The sequence below is a fragment of the Lucilia sericata genome, unplaced genomic scaffold, assembly GCF_015586225.1.
Source record: "Lucilia sericata isolate MDLA Ls3-8-SP2 unplaced genomic scaffold, ASM1558622v1 Contig003557F_arrow, whole genome shotgun sequence".
NCBI classification, from domain to species: Eukaryota; Metazoa; Arthropoda; class Insecta; order Diptera; family Calliphoridae; genus Lucilia; species Lucilia sericata.
The window spans coordinates 605-17892 of NW_023996928.1; the positions used below are offsets into that span (position 1 = coordinate 605).

The 17288-nt window shown below is 33.2% G+C and overlaps 1 pseudogene; it reads right to left on the reverse strand.

Annotated features, from left to right (window-relative positions):
• Positions 1 to 714: 714 nt before the first annotated feature.
• On the reverse strand, positions 715 to 2407 carry LOC119614869 (annotated as a pseudogene).
• Positions 2408 to 17288: the final 14881 nt, after the last annotated feature.

Below are 17288 nucleotides of genomic sequence, written 5' to 3' on the forward strand. Positions count from 1 at the left end.
AACTTTTTCTGCGGAAAAGTTTCTATTAAAATATTGCTCTCAAAGATGTAACTTTTTCTATAGGAAAGTTGCCTCACAGAAGTTGCTCTCAAAGAGTCAACTTTTTCTATAGAAAAGTTGCTCTCTAAGATACAACTTTTCTGTGGAAAGCTCAGAGAGTCAACTTTTTTATAGAAATTGGTCTCAATGAGATCAAATTTTGTATAGTTGCTTCAAAGAGACCAAATCTCCCAAGAAAAGTTGCTCTTAAAGAGAAAAAAACTTTTTATGGAAAAGTTGATCTTAAAAGCGAAAGGCAGTGAGCTCTCAAATGAGCTCTCTTGTATTCTTTCTTTCACGCGTACGTATACTCACTCACACATGTATAAAAGACAAGCAAAATTGTCAGAGAACTAATTTTTTACTCTCTGCCTTTCGCTGTCTTAAAAGATCAAAGTTTATAAAAAAGTTGCTCTTAAAGAAACAAAATTTTGTATAGAACATTTGAGACCAATTTTTCTGTAGCAAAACTATATATATTTTTTATATTTAGAATGATTTAGTACTAATGCAGTTTATAGATTACCAAATACTATAAAGTTTTATCACCTGGCAGCAATTTGTTTGAAAGTTTTTGTCATTTTTATCATCACACATTCATAAATTTTATTATACTTATAACTCAAATAAGTTTTTCTTAAAAAATCTTACTAAACACATCACGTTTTTTTTAATAATACTGCAATTTTAACGAAATATAAAAGTTAATTTTAAACAAAGCCTCTCTTTAAATCAAGTACTATCTGAATTTTCTCGTAATTCCTCATTCTTTTCCATCAGTTGTATGTCCTTTACAGCATTATATTGAGAATAATTATTCCATTTTGTAAAGACGAATCAGCAAAGAGAACATAAAGAACACCACAGCCAATTAGCATAAAAGCACAAATGAGAAAAACATTGGTCCAGGCTTCAAAAGTTTGCTAAAATATTAAGTTTTTAAGTAAACATTTCTAAGCTACTTAATCTTAACAGTTACACTTACATTATCCAATGTTAAAACCCTACTATTAGGCCGATATGAACCCCGGTAAACAAGCTATGGTACCACATAGACCAAAGATTATACCAGCATAATTGGGTGCTATATCGATCATAGAAGACATGGGTCCTGTAGAAGAAGTACCTTGTAACATGGTGCCAATGATAATAATACTACAGCCCATATTACGTCCTAAATAAGCCAAAGCCAATATCACTAGACCCATTACAATGTGCCTTTAATAATTTTTCTTTTTCTTAAAAAAAAGATTCACATTTTTATAATTTTGATTTTAACTTACATATGGCTGTGGCAAATTTTCTCAAATTAGTTTGTTCCATTTTATTAGTTCTTAACAAATAATCGGCATATAAAGAAAATATATAGGCGAAAAACATTCGTAAAATATGAGGTATTCCCGATAATATGCCAATCTGAAAAAATAAACAATTTCCTGAATCCTTTCTATATCGTATATCAGAATCAAAAGTACGATTCTGTCTCATACCTATTATCATTAGTAACCTTACCGTCTTATATCCCAATTATGTATAACTTTAAAATAGGTCGGTGACTGAGTCATCAGTGTAAATAGGCCCCAAATATTAGCCCACTGACCAATTACATTCATCCATACAGGTCTTGAGGTTAATATTTCTTTCCAGGGTGTACGCCACTCTCACATTCTTGTTGAACACTAGAACCCAAAGCCTTTTCTATATATCTTAATTCTGATATCGAAATACGTGGATGTTGAGCTGGACTATCATAGACCAAAACCAACCATAATAGCCACCATAAAGTACCGAAAATACCACAAAACAAATACCCATTTCCAGGACATATAATGCATCATATAGGCAAAGAGTGGATATGAAAATGCCACGCCTATAGAACTACCAAAATAGGCGTAACAAATTTACTACGCTCATCGGGTGGTATCCATTTGGCAATGAGTACATGCATGGCCGGCCAAGTTAATCCCTGGATAAATAAAATAAAAATATGTCTTAATATCATACATATTTATGTTTTAAACGTTAAACTTTAACCTACTGCTATTGCTCCCTGTATGGTTCTTAGCACTATAAGAGCTGTAGCACTGTAATTGGCGGTCATTGGTATAAAGAAACCATCCAGCAACAGATAACATTGGAGAGACCAAACACAAATTTAGTACCATATTTTTTAGCCAATATACCACCAGGCAATTGTGTTAACCAATGTAACCAATAAAATGAACCCAATATCAAGCCCTGTTGATATTGATCCCACTCAAATTTTGGAATTCATTCATTGAACTAAAAGAGAAATTAATTCGGTTTTTTTAGAGCATCATTTATAGAAAAACGTTAGTTCTAGTTTAGATTCTAGTTTCAGTTCTAGTTCAGTTCTAGTTCAGTTCTAGTTCAGTTCTATCAGTTCTAGTTCAGTTCTAGTTCAGTTCTAGTTCAGTTTAGTTCAGTTCTAGTTCAGTTCTAGTTCAGTTCTAGTTCAGTTTCTAGTTCAGTTCTAGTTCAGTTCTAGTTCAGTTCTAGTTCAGTTCTAGTTCAGTTCTAGTTCAGTTCTAGTTCAGTTCTAGTTCAGTTCTAGTTCAGTTCTAGTTCAGTTCTAGTTCAGTTCTAGTTCAGTTCTAGTTCAGTTCTAGTTCAGTTCTAGTTCAGTTCTAGTTCAGTTCTAGTTCAGTTCTAGTTCAGTTTCTAGTTCAGTTCTAGTTCAGTTCTAGTTCAGTTCTAGTTCAGTTCTAGTTCAGTTCTAGTTCAGTTCTAGTTCAGTTTCTAGTTCAGTTCTAGTTCAGTTCTAGTTCAGTTCTAGTTCAGTTCTAGTTCAGTTCTAGTTCAGTTCTAGTTCAGTTCTAGTTCAGTTCTAGTTCAGTTCTAGTTCAGTTCTAGTTCAGTTCTAGTTCAGTTCTAGTTCAGTTCTAGTTCAGTTCTAGTTCAGTTCTAGTTCAGTTCTAGTTCAGTTCTAGTTCAGTTAGTTCAGTTCTAGTTCAGTTCTAGTTCAGTTCTAGTTCAGTTTAGTTCAGTTCTAGTTCAGTTCTAGTTCAGTTCTAGTTCAGTTCTAGTTCAGTTCAGTTCAGTTCGTTCAGTTCTAGTCAGTTCTAGTTCAGTTCTAGTTCAGTTCTAGTTCAGTTCTAGTTCAGTTCTAGTTCAGTTCTAGTTCAGTTCTAGTTCAGTTCTAGTTCAGTTCTAGTTCAGTTCTAGTTAGTTCAGTTCTAGTTCAGTTCTAGTTCAGTTCTAGTTCAGTTCTAGTTCAGTTCTAGTTCAGTTCTAGTTCAGTTCTAGTTCAGTTCTAGTTCAGTTCTAGTTCAGTTCTAGTTCAGTTCTAGTTCAGTTCTAGTTCAGTTAGTTCAGTTTTAGTTCAGTTCTAGTTCAGTTCTAGTTCAGTTCTAGTTCAGTTCTAGTTCAGTTCTAGTTCAGTTCTAGTTCAGTTCTAGTTCAGTTCTAGTTCAGTTCTAGTTCGTTCAGTCTAGTTCAGTTCTAGTTCAGTTCTAGTTCAGTTCTAGTTCAGTTCTAGTTCAGTTCTAGTTCAGTTCTAGTTCAGTTCTAGTTCAGTTCTAGTTCAGTTCTAGTTCAGTTCTAGTTCAGTTCTAGTTCAGTTCTAGTTCAGCTAGTTCAGTTCTAGTTCAGTTCTAGTTCAGTTCTAGTTCAGTTCTAGTTCAGTTCTAGTTCAGTTCTAGTTCAGTTCTAGTTCAGTTCTAGTTCAGTTCTAGTTCAGTTCTAGTTCAGTTCTAGTTCAGTTCTAGTTCAGTTCTAGTTCAGTTCTAGTTCAGTTCTAGTTCAGTTCTAGTTCAGTTCTAGTTCAGTTCTAGTTCAGTTATAGTTCAGTTCTAGTTCAGTTCTAGTTCAGTTCTAGTTCAGTTCTAGTTCAGTTCTAGTTCAGTTCTAGTTCAGTTCTAGTTCAGTTCTAGTTCAGTTCTAGTTCAGTTTCTAGTTCAGTCTAGTTCAGTTCTAGTTCAGTTCTAGTTCAGTTCTAGTTCAGTTCTAGTTCAGTTCTAGTTCAGTTCTAGTTCAGTTCTAGTTCAGTTCTAGTTCAGTTCTAGTTCAGTTCTAGTTCAGTTCTAGTTCAGTTCTAGTTCAGTTCTAGTTTTCTAGTTCAGTTCTAGTTCAGTTCTAGTTCAGTTCTAGTTCAGTCTAGTTCAGTTCTAGTTCAGTTCTAGTTCAGTTCTAGTTCAGTTCTAGTTCAGTTCTAGTTGTTCAGTTCTAGTTCAGTTCTAGTTCAGTTCTAGTTCAGTTCTAGTTCAGTTCTAGTTCAGTTCTAGTTCAGTTCTAGTTCAGTTCTAGTTCAGTTCTAGTTCAGTTCTAGTTCAGTTCTAGTTTCAGTTCTAGTTCAGTTCTAGTTCAGTTCTAGTTCAGTTCTAGTTCAGTTCTAGTTCAGTTCTAGTTCAGTTCTAGTTCAGTTCTAGTCAGTTCTAGTTCAGTTCTAGTTTCAGTTCTAGTTCAGTTCTAGTTCAGTTCTAGTTCAGTTCTAGTTCAGTTCTAGTTCAGTTCTAGTTCAGTTCTAGTTCAGTTCTAGTTCAGTTCTAGTTCAGTTCTAGTTCAGTTCTAGTTCAGTTCTAGTTCAGTTCTAGAGTTCTAGTTCAGTTCTAGTTCAGTTCTAGTTCAGTTCTAGTTCAGTTCTAGTTCAGTTCTAGTTCAGTTCTAGTTCAGTTCTAGTTCAGTTCTAGTTCAGTTCTCGTCTAGTTCAGTTCTAGTTCAGTTCTAGTTCAGTTTAGTTCAGTTCTAGTTCAGTTCTAGTTCAGTTTCTAGTTCAGTTCTAGTTCAGTTTCTAGTTCAGTTTCTAGTTCAGTTCTAGTTCAGTTCTAGTTCAGTTTCTAGTTCAGTTCTAGTTCAGTTCTAGTTCAGTTCTAGTTCAGTTCTAGTTCAGTTCTAGTTCATTCTAGTTCAGTTCTAGTTCAGTTCTAGTTCAGTTCTAGTTCAGTTCTAGTTCATTCTAGTTCAGTTCTAGTTCAGTTCTAGTTCAGTTCTAGTTCAGTTCTAGTTCAGTTCTAGTTCAGTTCTAGTTCAGTTCTAGTTCAGTTCTAGTTCAGTTTCTAGTTCAGTTCTAGTTCAGTTCTAGTTCAGTTCTAGTTCAGTTCTAGTTCAGTTCTAGTTCAGTTCTAGTTCAGTTCTAGTTCAGTTCTAGTTCAGTTCTAGTTCAGTTCTAGTTCAGTTCTAGTTCAGTTCTAGTTCAGTTCTAGTTCAGTTCTAGTTCAGTTCTAGTTCAGTTCTAGTTCAGTTCTAGTTCAGTTCTAGTTCAGTTCGTTCAGTTCTAGTTCAGTTCTAGTTCAGTTCTAGTTCAGTTCTAGTTCAGTTCTAGTTTCTAGTTCAGTTCTAGTTCAGTTCTAGTTCAGTTCTAGTTTCAGTTCTAGTTCAGTTCTAGTTCAGTTTCTAGTTCAGTTCTTTCAGTTCAGTTCTAGTTCTTTGTTCAGTTCTAGTTCAGTTCTAGTTCAGTTCTAGAGTTCTAGTTCAGTTCTAGTTCAGTTCTAGTTCAGTTCTAGTTCAGTTCTAGTTCAGTTCTAGTTCAGTTCTAGTTCAGTTCTAGTTCAGTTCTAGTTCAGTTCTAGTTCAGTTCTAGTTCAGTTCTAGTTCAGTTCTAGTTCAGTTCTAGTTCAGTTCTAGTTCAGTTCTAGTTCAGTTCTAGTTCAGTTCTAGTTCAGTTCTAGTTCAGTTCTAGTTCAGTTCTAGTTCAGTTCTAGTTCAGTTCTAGTTCAGTTCTAGTTCAGTTCTAGTTCAGTTCTAGTTCAGTTCTAGTTCAGTTCTAGTTCAGTTCTTTCAGTTCTAGTTCAGTTCTAGTTCAGTTCTAGTTCAGTTCTAGTTCAGTTCTAGTTCAGTTCTAGTTCAGTTCTAGTTCAGTTCTAGTTCAGTTCAGTTCTAGTTCAGTTCTAGTTCAGTTCTAGTTCAGTTCTAGTTCAGTTCTAGTTCAGTTCTAGTTCAGTTCTAGTTCAGTTCTAGTTCAGTTCTAGTTCAGTTCTAGTTCAGTTCTAGTTCAGTTCTAGTTCAGTTCTAGTTCAGTTCTAGTTCAGTTCTAGTTCAGTTCTAGTTCAGTTCTAGCAGTTCTAGTTCAGTTCTAGTTCAGTTCTAGTTCAGTTCAGTTCTAGTTCAGTTCTAGTTCAGTTCTAGTTCAGTTCTAGTTCAGTTCTAGTTCAGTTCTAGTTCAGTTCTAGTTCAGTTCTAGTTCAGTTCTAGTTCAGTTCTAGTTCAGTTCTAGTTCAGTTCTAGTTCAGTTCTAGTTCAGTTCTAGTTCAGTTCTAGTTCAGTTCTAGTTCAGTTCTAGTTCAGTTCTAGTTCAGTTCTAGTTCAGTTCTAGTTCAGTTCTAGTTCAGTTCTAGTTCAGTTCTAGTTCAGTTCTAGTTCAGTTCTAGTTCAGTTCTAGTTCAGTTCTAGTTCAGTTCTAGTTCAGTTCTAGTTCAGTTCTAGTTCAGTTCTAGTTCAGTTCTAGTTAAGTTCTAGTTCAGTTAGTTCAGTTCTAGTTCAGTTTCTAGTTCAGTTCTAGTTCAGTTCTAGTTCAGTTCTGTTCAGTTCTAGTTCAGTTCTAGTTCAGTTCTAGTCAGCTTAGTTCAGTTCTAGTTCAGTTCTAGTTCAGTTCTAGTTCAGTTCTCAGTTTATTTCAGTTCTAGTTCAGTTCTAGTTCAGTTCTCGTTAAATCCTATAATTTACTTTCTTACCTCTGTTTCAATAGTTGTTGTACTGATTTCAGTTGTTGTATTTGTAATATCCGGATATTAGTTGTTGAGTATTTTGCTGTTGTTGTTGTTCGGTTTCTATAACAAACCATATCAACAATTGTTATATTTAGATTAAGCAAAATATATAATTTATAACAAATCCCCAAAAGACCATGTGCCATAATATTGTACGACATTTTACTAAAAGAAAACAGTTTTTTGATCATTAATATAATTTTGATATAATAAACAAAACATTGTTATTGATAAGATATGTTTACCATTCATTTTTATTTTTTAACTTGCAAAAATCTTAAAATATATGGATTAAAAAAAAAGTTGAGAAAGTATTGAAAAAGCGTAAAACTGTTCTAGATCGGTAATTGAATAAATTAACGACTGCGATCACTGCAATTTCCATAATATATTGTTAATTATATGTAGTACCTATGTGTAGACGTCCATTAAATAACTTTTTTATATAAAAAATATTAAAACCAGCGACCAATTAAGAATGTAATGAAAATATATGATCGTTTGATTTCATACTCATCACCTGTGATCACTCTTGTAAATCTTAAAATTGTTTATCTTTCCTTAATGGGTTAAATTTTTCTACCATTAAATGTTATTTTGTAGTAAGCATTTTAAAATTGCATTGGTCAGGCTTATCATTTTCTACGGACCTAATTAATGATATATTTACATTGCGAGAATAAAACTCTCCTACGACTTTTTTATTTTGCCCCCATATCCAATGGAATTCTTGAGCGGCAATAAACCCGAAACTCAAACATAAACAACAACAATTACAATTGTCTTGGGTACTAGACCGACCAAACCAATGAATTATGGAAAGCTAATTGTAAACGTAGCAAAAGGGACTGTCATCAAGCACCACAAACACCACGTATGGCGATGGTACTACGAATGCGGACATGAAGAAGAACTACAGAAAAAATAACGAACCAGGAAAAAAACCCATAAAAACACAAAAATCTTAACAATATTGTAAGATGATGGCAGGCCATATTAAAAAAAACTCAAAATGGAAAGAAAAAGGAAAAAGGTAGAGAAAAAACCTATGAAAAACATTGTAAATTCGCACAAATTGACGGCAACATACCTTTAATGTTGCTGAGTTTGTGTTTGAACTTGATATGCCATAAACGCGAAAGTTTTATGGATGTTAACCGAACCAAACGTAACGAAATGTACTTGGCAATTGGTAATGAATGTGGTATAGTTGTCAACAGCATGGTCATCTTTATGGTCAATACACTATATGAACGAAATGGGAAGATGTAGCCAAAAAACATAAAAATGAAATGCAATGGAGAAAAAACCTAAAGCGGCCTTTTAAGAAAACCCTTTTTCGTTGTATTGCTGCGTTTTTATTTTCATTTCAAAGGTAATTTGTTGTTAAAGACACTTTCGGAACTGGTTAAAATACGGTTTGTGGTGCTTACCGGGCGCATACTCCAATGTCAAGTACAATTATGCACAATGGGAGAAAAATACTAGTTCCTTGAAAGAATTCGGTTTTCACGACTTTTTAGTTCAGTTCAAGTTCAGTTCTGGTTCAGTACTAGATCAGTTCTAGTTCAGTTCTAGTTCAGTTCTAGTTCACTTCTAGTTCAGTTCTAGTTCAGTTCTAGTTAGTTCTAGTTCAGTTCTAGTTCAGTTCTAGTTCAGTTCTAGTTCAATTCTAGTTCAGTTCTAGTTCAGTTCTAGTTCAGTTCTAGTTCAGTTCTAGTTCAGTTCTAGTTCAGTTCTAGCTCAGTTCTAGTTTCGTTCTAGTTCAGTTCTAGTTTAGTTCTAGTTCAGTTCTAGTTCAGTTCTAGTTCAGTTCTAGTTCAGTTCTAGTTCAGTTCTAGTTCAGTTCTAGTTTCAGTTCTAGTTCAGTTTCTAGTTCAGTTCTAGTTCAGTTCTAGCTCAGTTCTAGTTTCGTTCTAGTTCAGTTCTAGTTCTAGTTCAGTTCTAGTTCAGTTCTAGTTCAGTTCTAGTTCAGTTCTAGTTCAGTTCTAGTTCAGTTCTAGTTCAGTTCTAGTTCAGTTCTAGTTCAGTTCTAGTTCAGTTCTAGTTCAGTTCTAGTTCAGTTCTAGTTCAGTTCTAGTTCAGTTCTAGTTCAGTTCTAGTTCAGTTCTAGTTCAGTTCTAGTTCAGTTCTAGTTCGTTCTAGTTTCAGTTCTAGTTCGTTCTAGTTCAGTTCTAGTTCAGTTCTAGTTCAGTTCTGTTCAGTTAGTTCAGTTCTAGTTCAGTTCTCGTTCAGTTCTAGTTCAGTTCTAGTTCAGTTTCTCGTTCAGTTCTAGTTCAGTTCTAGTTCAGTTCAGTTCTAGTTCAGTTCTAGTTCAGTTCTAGTCAGTTCTAGTTCAGTCAGTTCAGTTCTAGTTCAGTTCTAGTTCAGTTCTAGTTCAGTTCTAGTTCAGTTCTAGTTCAGTTCTAGTTCAGTTCTAGTTCAGTTCTAGTTCAGTCTAGTTCGTTCTGGTTCAGTTCTAGTTCAGGTCTTAGTTAAGTTCTAGTTAAGTTCTAGTTCAGTTCTAGTTTCAATACCTCATTAGCTCCTGTCCCATAGTGCATTTATTTGCGTGCAGTTCCCTCGTTCAGTTCTGGTTCAAATCTAGCTATTGAAATTAACTAGTTCAGTTCCAGTACATTTCAATATAAGCAGCTCCTGTCCCATAGTGCATTTGTTTGCCAATGTTACCCAAATTAAATGCGTTTGAAACGCATAATTTGTTACTTTTCCTTATATATTTTGCTGCATTGTGCGTTTTTTTCATTATATTTTTTATCTCCTTTCAAACTTGCATTAATTACCATTAATGTTTTGATGTAGACACCCTACTAAATCTTCAAGAGTGACTAAAATAATAACTTAAACATTTTTGTTTTGGGAACACTAACAGCCAGGAAGCCAAGTAAAACACAATCAACCATCCAAGCATCGTTCCAACATCATTTATCAACAATTATGTTTAAGAGTTAGTGATCAGCAGGATACAAACGAACGAGCATTTTAGGCGACTTGTTTGGAGTATAAATTTCATTTAATTTTTCTTTATTTTCAATTGACTTGGAAACCTTGACAGTAGTTTTTTTCTTTTGGATGAGATCGTTAAATTGACTGCCTCGTAATGTGATCGTCGTCATAATGATCATCATCATTTTCTATGGATGAGTGATCAACATTCTTAACAAGTTTGTTGAATTTTGATTTTATTTTGTTTTAGTAAGAACTTTTGATTTTAATTGAAAGCCTCGGGGTGTTGTGTTGCTGGTGTTTTCAAAAATTAGTGCAACGGATGGATGGATGTATCCTCTGTTTTGAAAACTTTCAACTTTGCATGTCTAATGTCCTAATATTTTAAGTTAGTAAATTATTTTTATTTAAACACGTCAATTAATTATTAGTTATTGAAGTCTAAGGCAGGTGTGGGCCAACTGTGGTGCCTCAAAACTAAATACTATAATGCTTACTGGTCCTACATAAATCTACTTTTCCCATACCTGATTCTAATGTCCAGTTTTTCTTTTATTAAAATTTTACCAAAAACTTTCAAAATAACTTCAAATTAATAAACTAGTTTGTTGCACGCAATTTCTAAACTATTTCTTAAAACTGTATTTTTTGCAACAATTTATTTCTTCATTTATCAATTAAGAGAGACTTCTCAAATCAGTCGCCGTCCATCAAAAATTCACTCACGCACGAGGAGTAAGAAAAAGTGTGCCTTCCTAGTATGTAATCCTGAAGAAAAAACAATTTTTTTTCTCTTACTCAATGTCTAATCACAGTGTTTGAAGGCAACTAATTTATTGCATGTTGTAGGAGTTTGGTATCCAACAACGCCTTCGATCTTAGTTTAGCTGCTGAAATTTATGAAGTGGTGTACAATTTATATTTTAATTTTTCTTTTCTAAACAGTCAGTTTGATTTCAGTTTTGTAATTTAAATGTAAGACAAAATTAAAATTGATGTAGAATAATTTATGTAGCCGGTTATTTAGTTTTGTTTAATTTTGAAAAACTGTATACAATTTTGTTTATTTGCAATACGAGTCACGCAACAACTTTCAGCATCTATAAATGTTAAACAACAAACATATAGAGTAATTGTGAGGCAGACCTTATGGACCGAAAGAAATTATTCAAAATAAAAATACTATTTGAAAATTTCCTGAATATAGTCATAGTCCTATAGTCTAGTCTATAGTCTAGTCTATAGTCTATAGTCTAGTCTATAGTCTAGTCTATAGTCTAGTCTATAGTCTAGTCTATAGTCTAGTCTATAGTCTAGTCTATAGTCTAGTCTATAGTCTAGTCTATAGTCTAGTCTATAGTCTAGTCTATAGTCTAGTCTATAGTCTAGTCTATAGTCTAGTCTATAGTCTAGTCTATAGTCTAGTCTATAGTCTAGTCTATAGTCTAGTCTATAGTCTAGTCTATAGTCTAGTCTATAGTCTAGTCTATAGTCTAGTCTATAGTCTAGTCTATAGTCTAGTCTATAGTCTAGTCTATAGTCTAGTCTATAGTCTAGTCTATAGTCTAGTCTATAGTCTAGTCTATAGTCTAGTCTATAGTCTAGTCTATAGTCTAGTCTAGTCTAGTCTATAGTCTAGTCTATAGTCTAGTCTATCTAGTCATAGTCTAGTCTATAGTCTAGTCTATAGTCTAGTCTATAGTCTAGTCTATAGTCTAGTCTATAGTCTAGTCTATAGTCTAGTCTATAGTCTAGTCTATAGTCTAGTCTATAGTCTAGTCTATAGTCTAGTCTATAGTCTAGTCTATAGTCTAGTCTATAGTCTAGTCTATAGTCTAGTCTATAGTCTAGTCTATAGTCTAGTCTATAGTCTAGTCTATAGTCTAGTCTATAGTCTAGTCTATAGTCTAGTCTATAGTCTAGTCTATAGTCTAGTCTATAGTCTAGTCTATAGTCTAGTCTATAGTCTAGTCTATAGTCTAGTCTATAGTCTAGTCTAGTCTAGTCTATAGTCTAGTCTATAGTCTAGTCTATAGTCTAGTCTATAGTCTAGTCTATAGTCTAGTCTATAGTCTAGTCTATAGTCTAGTCTATAGTCTAGTCTATTCTAGTCTATAGTCTAGTCTATAGTCTAGTCTATAGTCTAGTCTATAGTCTAGTCTATAGTCTAGTCTATCTATAGTCTAGTCTATAGTCTAGTCTATAGTCTAGTCTATAGTCTAGTCTATAGTCTAGTCTATAGTCTAGTCTATAGTCTAGTCTATAGTCTAGTCTATAGTCTATCTATAGTCTATCTAGTCAGTTCTACCTGAATTCTAATTCGGTTCTAGTTCAATTTCAATTCTAGTTTAGTCCCAGTTCAGTTTTAAGACTGGTTATAGTCTAGTCTGTGTTAGATAATAGTGAATGTTTTTTCCACAAGTTTTTTTTCAGTGTATTTGCATGACTTTGAATCTAAAATATTCTATTTTTTAATTTTCTTAATACAAAGAAAAAAAATCCACTGGTCTTAAAAATTAACCACCACCATCATTGTTTTAAGCAAACACTAGAACATGAGAGCAATTAATTTTAAACATGAAACTAAAACAAAAAAAACAACAAATTTAAAAAAATCTAGTAAATACAAGTTAACCTGAGAAAATATTCATTCCATTCTAGAAAAGTTTAGTTTGTTAGTTGGTTATGTGTTGCTCCTTTTTTTGCGCAGCAACTGCTGCATGTTTCTTTACTGTTGACTGTTATTGATGTTGCAGTTTGCAGTTGTTCTACTACTTGGTAGCATAACAATTTGCACTTTTAGGTGTCTACGTGTGTTTTCAGTAAAAATGTTATTTTTCATTAAATACTTTGAATCTTTTTTTGTCTGGTTTATTTGCTTTAGTTTGTTTCCTGTTGTCAGCTCTTTGTAAAATATAAGAAGATTGTGGAAAAAGAAAAACGAACTCAAATCCTCAGGCGGTAAATAATTGAATAGATTGGTGTCATAATTAAGCACATACATATATATACATGTGGAGGACGTTTTTTTTGTTTTTCTACGGACGAAAGTGTTGCCTTTCATTTGAAAGTAATTTTAGATAGTTAGATTGTATTAGATGGGTGTTGAAACATTTAGTAAAACAAGGTTGTTTACACTTTAATTTGCAGTTCTTGGAAAGGTGAATTATGACAAGTTCCTATATTTGACATATAAATATTAAGTTTAGGTTTAATACATATGTAGTTTAAAAATGCATTAGAATGTTGAGGTTTTTATTGGTGTTTAAGAAGGAAGTAACAAAATAAAAAAATTAGATCTACTTAAAATAGCTGATTTTAAGATATTAAAGTCATCGAATATTTCTTATTCTTTAAGTTTGTCTGAGAGTTCATTAAGGGTAAGGACAAAAAGAAAAACTTTTATCGATTATTCGCATTTCGCAAATCAAACATCTATAGTAAAGGTAAAGGAGGCTTTTAAAACAAATCTACACAACTTCAAAAAGAGATCAAAAATTGTTTGTCTGACTTTAATACTAAATCAGCAAACAAACCTTTAATAGGCAACAAGTAGTTTTCGAACATTTCAACAGACACGATATACAAACACCGCAAATACTAATGGTTCAAGAAAAATGGTTATATACGGCTATGTCGAATCATATATACCCAACACTAAAACTATATATAACGTTAAAAACTATATAGTATCAACAGTTTCGCTATATTTCCATGAGGAACATTTTAGAGATTTAACCTATTTTGTTCTAGGTCAATCCAAGTTGTAGTTAAATTTCTAGTAGTTCTACTTCAGTTCTAGTTCAGTTCTAGTTCAGTTCTAGTTCAGTTCTAGTTCAGTTCTAGTTCAGTTCTAGTTCAGTTCTAGTTCAGTTCTAGTTCAGTTCTAGTTCAGTTCTAGTTCAGTTCTAGTTCAGTTCTAGTTCAGTTCTAGTTCAGTTCTAGTTCAGTTCTAGTTCAGTTCTAGTTCAGTTCTAGTTCAAGTTCTAGTTCAGTTCTAGTTCAGTTCTAGTTCAGTTCTAGTTCAGTTCTAGTTCAGTTCTAGTTCAGTTCTAGTTCAGTTCTAGTTCAGTTCTAGTTCAGTTCTAGTTCAGTTCTAGTTCAGTTCTAGTTCAGTTCTAGTTCAGTTCTAGTTCAGTTCTAGTTCAGTTCTAGTTCAGTTCTAGTTCAGTTCTAGTTCAGTTCTAGTTCAGTTCTAGTTCAGTTCTAGTTCAGTTCTAGTTCAGTTCTAGTTCAGTTCTAGTTCAGTTCTAGTTCAGTTCTAGTTCAGTTCTAGTTCAGTTCTAGTTCAGTTCTAGTTCAGTTCTAGTTCAGTTCTAGTTCAGTTCTAGTTCAGTTCTAGTTCAGTTCTAGTTCAGTTCTAGTTCAGTTCTAGTTCAGTTCTAGTTCAGTTCTAGTTCAGTTCTAGTTCAGTTCTAGTTCAGTTCTAGTTCAGTTCTAGTTCAGTTCTAGTTCAGTTCTAGTTCAGTTCTAGTTCAGTTCTAGTTCAGTTCTAGTTCAGTTCTAGTTCAGTTTAGTTCAGTTCTAGTTCAGTTCTAGTTCAGTTCTAGTTCAGTTCTAGTTCAGTTCTAGTTCAGTTCTAGTTCAGTTCTAGTTCAGTTCTAGTTCAGTTCTAGTTCAGTTCTAGTTCAGTTCTAGTTCAGTACTAGTTCAGTACTAGTTCAGTTCTAGTTCAGTTCTAGTTCAGTTCTAGTTCAGTTCTAGTTCAGTCTAGTTCAGTTCTAGTTCAGTTCTAGTTCAGTTCTAGTCTAGTTCAGTTCTAGTTCAGTTCTAGTTCAGTTCTAGTTCAGTTCTAGTTCAGTTCTAGTTCAGTTCTAGTTCAGTTCTAGTTCAGTTCTAGTACAGTTCTAGTTCAGTTTTAGTGAGATTAATAGCCGATCTTTTTTGTGTTACAAACGTTATCAAGAAACTATCAACCAACTTTTCAATGGTTTCGGGTATAAAAATATCAAAGTACATCACGTAACTTTGTGCATTTGCCAAGTATGAATTAACCCAATCACTTTGGTAATAATCTACTTTTTTCGATGTTGTACTACCACAAAAGACGGACAGACAGGTAGACATCAGCCGCGGCAGCAACAGCGTTTGTAACATCTACAACAAGTGCAAAAAGCAACTTGAGTGGCAGTATTGATATCGTGCTGCCGAAGAATTTGTTGTTATCCCAGCACTGCTGGTGGGCATGTTCAGCATTTTAATTGACACAAAAACGGATAAAAGCTAAAAATTAAAAAAATGTGTTGCAGGAACAGTGGCTGTTGTGTGGCAGCAACAAGCAACAACATTATAATGTTGGATATAAACTCTTCTTTTGCTCTTCTTTTAATGCATAATACAATAAAAAATTATTTGAATACGAAAAAGTTCCGACTCTCGTCTTAACAATGTTCACAGTTTTGGATTAGGAATGTTTTTCAAGGTAATTAAGACATTTTTTCTTTATTTCATTCTTTCGTTGATATTTTTCCATGTTGTTGCTGGATGTTGTACGTTTAGTTTTATGTCGTTGTTATTGTTGCTGTTTTGTTTTACAGCCTGAATGAACATTATGAAAAAAACGAAGATAAAATAAAGATTATAGGGCGTAATGGAAATTTAATGTTTAATCAAATGAGTTTCATTTTGATATTATTTTAGAAGGATTTGTTGTTTAATTTATTTCGGAATGACACATTAGGCTAGTGCAGGGAACTTTTTGGAAGTCATTTATTTTGATATTCATATTTTGAAGGTAGGGATTGGACTGGTTCTAGTTCTCACATTTCAAATCGAACTTTCGTAAATAAACGGTTTGGACTGTAGTCAAGAATATAAATTAGACCAGATAATTCCAGACTATATACTAAGCTATACTATAGTTCAGAAAATAGATTAGACTATTGTCCATACTATTATCCAGACTATTGTCCAGACTATAGACTAGACTGTTGTCCAGATTATGAGCTAGACTATAGACTAGACTATCGACTAGACTATAGACTAGACTATAGACTAGACTATGACTAGACTATAGACTAGACTATAGACTAGACTATAGACTAGACTATAGACTAGACTATAGACTAGACTATAGACTAGACTATAGACTAGACTATAGACTAGACTATAGACTAGACTATAGACTAGGACTAGACTATAAGACTAGACTATAGACTAGACTATAGACTAGACTATAGACTAGACTATAGACTAGACTATAGACTAGACTATAGACTAGACTATAGACTAGACTATAGACTAGACTATAGACTAGACTATAGACTAGACTATAGACTAGACTATAGACTAGACTATAGACTAGACTATAGACTAGACTATAGACTAGACTATAGACTAGACTATACTAGACTATAGACTAGACTATAGACTAGACTATAGACTAGACTATAGACTAGACTATAGACTAGACTATAGACTAGACTATAGAAGACTATAGACTAGACTATAGACTAGACTATAGACTAGACTATAGACTAGACTATAGACTAGACTATAGACTAGACTATAGACTAGACTATAGACTAGACTATAGACTAGACTATAGACTAGACTATAGACTAGACTATAGACTAGACTATAGACTAGACTATAGACTAGACTAGACTAGACTATAGACTAGACTATAGACTACTATAGACTAGACTATAGACTAGACTATAGACTAGACTATAGACTAGACTATAGACTAGACTATAGACTAGACTATAGACTAGACTATAGACTAGACTATAGACTAGACTATAGACTAGACTATAGACTAGACTATAGACTAGACTAAACTATAGACTAGACTATAGACTAGACTATAGACTAGACTATAGACTAGACTATAGACTAGACTATAGACTAGACTATAGACTAGACTATAGACTACTACTATAGACTAGACTATAGACTAGACTATAGACTAGACTATAGACTAGACTATAGACTAGACTATAGACTAGACTATAGACTAGACTATAGACTAGACTATACTAGACTATAGACTAGACTATAGACTAGACTATAGACTAGACTATAGACTATATAGACTAGACTATAGACTATAGACTAGACTAGAGTATAGACTAGACTATAGACTAGACTGATATAGACTAGACTATAGACTAGACTATAGACTAGACTATAGACTAGACTATAGACTAGACTATAGACTAGACTATAGACTAGACTATAGACTAGACTATAGACTAGACTATAGACTAGACTATAGACTAGGACTACTAGACTAGACTATAGACTAGACTATAGACTAGACTATAGACTAGACTATAGACTAGACTATGACAGACTTATAGACTAGACTATAGACTAGACTATAGACTAGACTATAGACTAGACTATATACTAGACTAGAGTATAGACTAGACTTAGACTAGACTATAGACTAGAATATAGACTAGACTATAGACTCGACTATAGACTAGACTATAGATTAGACTATAGATTAGACTATAGACTAGACTATAGATTAGACTATAGACTAGACATACAAAGAGGCTTTAATTCTTTCTATATAATTATGGATTGGTTTAATATTTAACTAACAAATTATGAGTTTTCTTTGCTTTTATTTACAATTCGAAATATTTTTATTGCAATTATAAATGCAAATCAGAGAAACGATTTTTT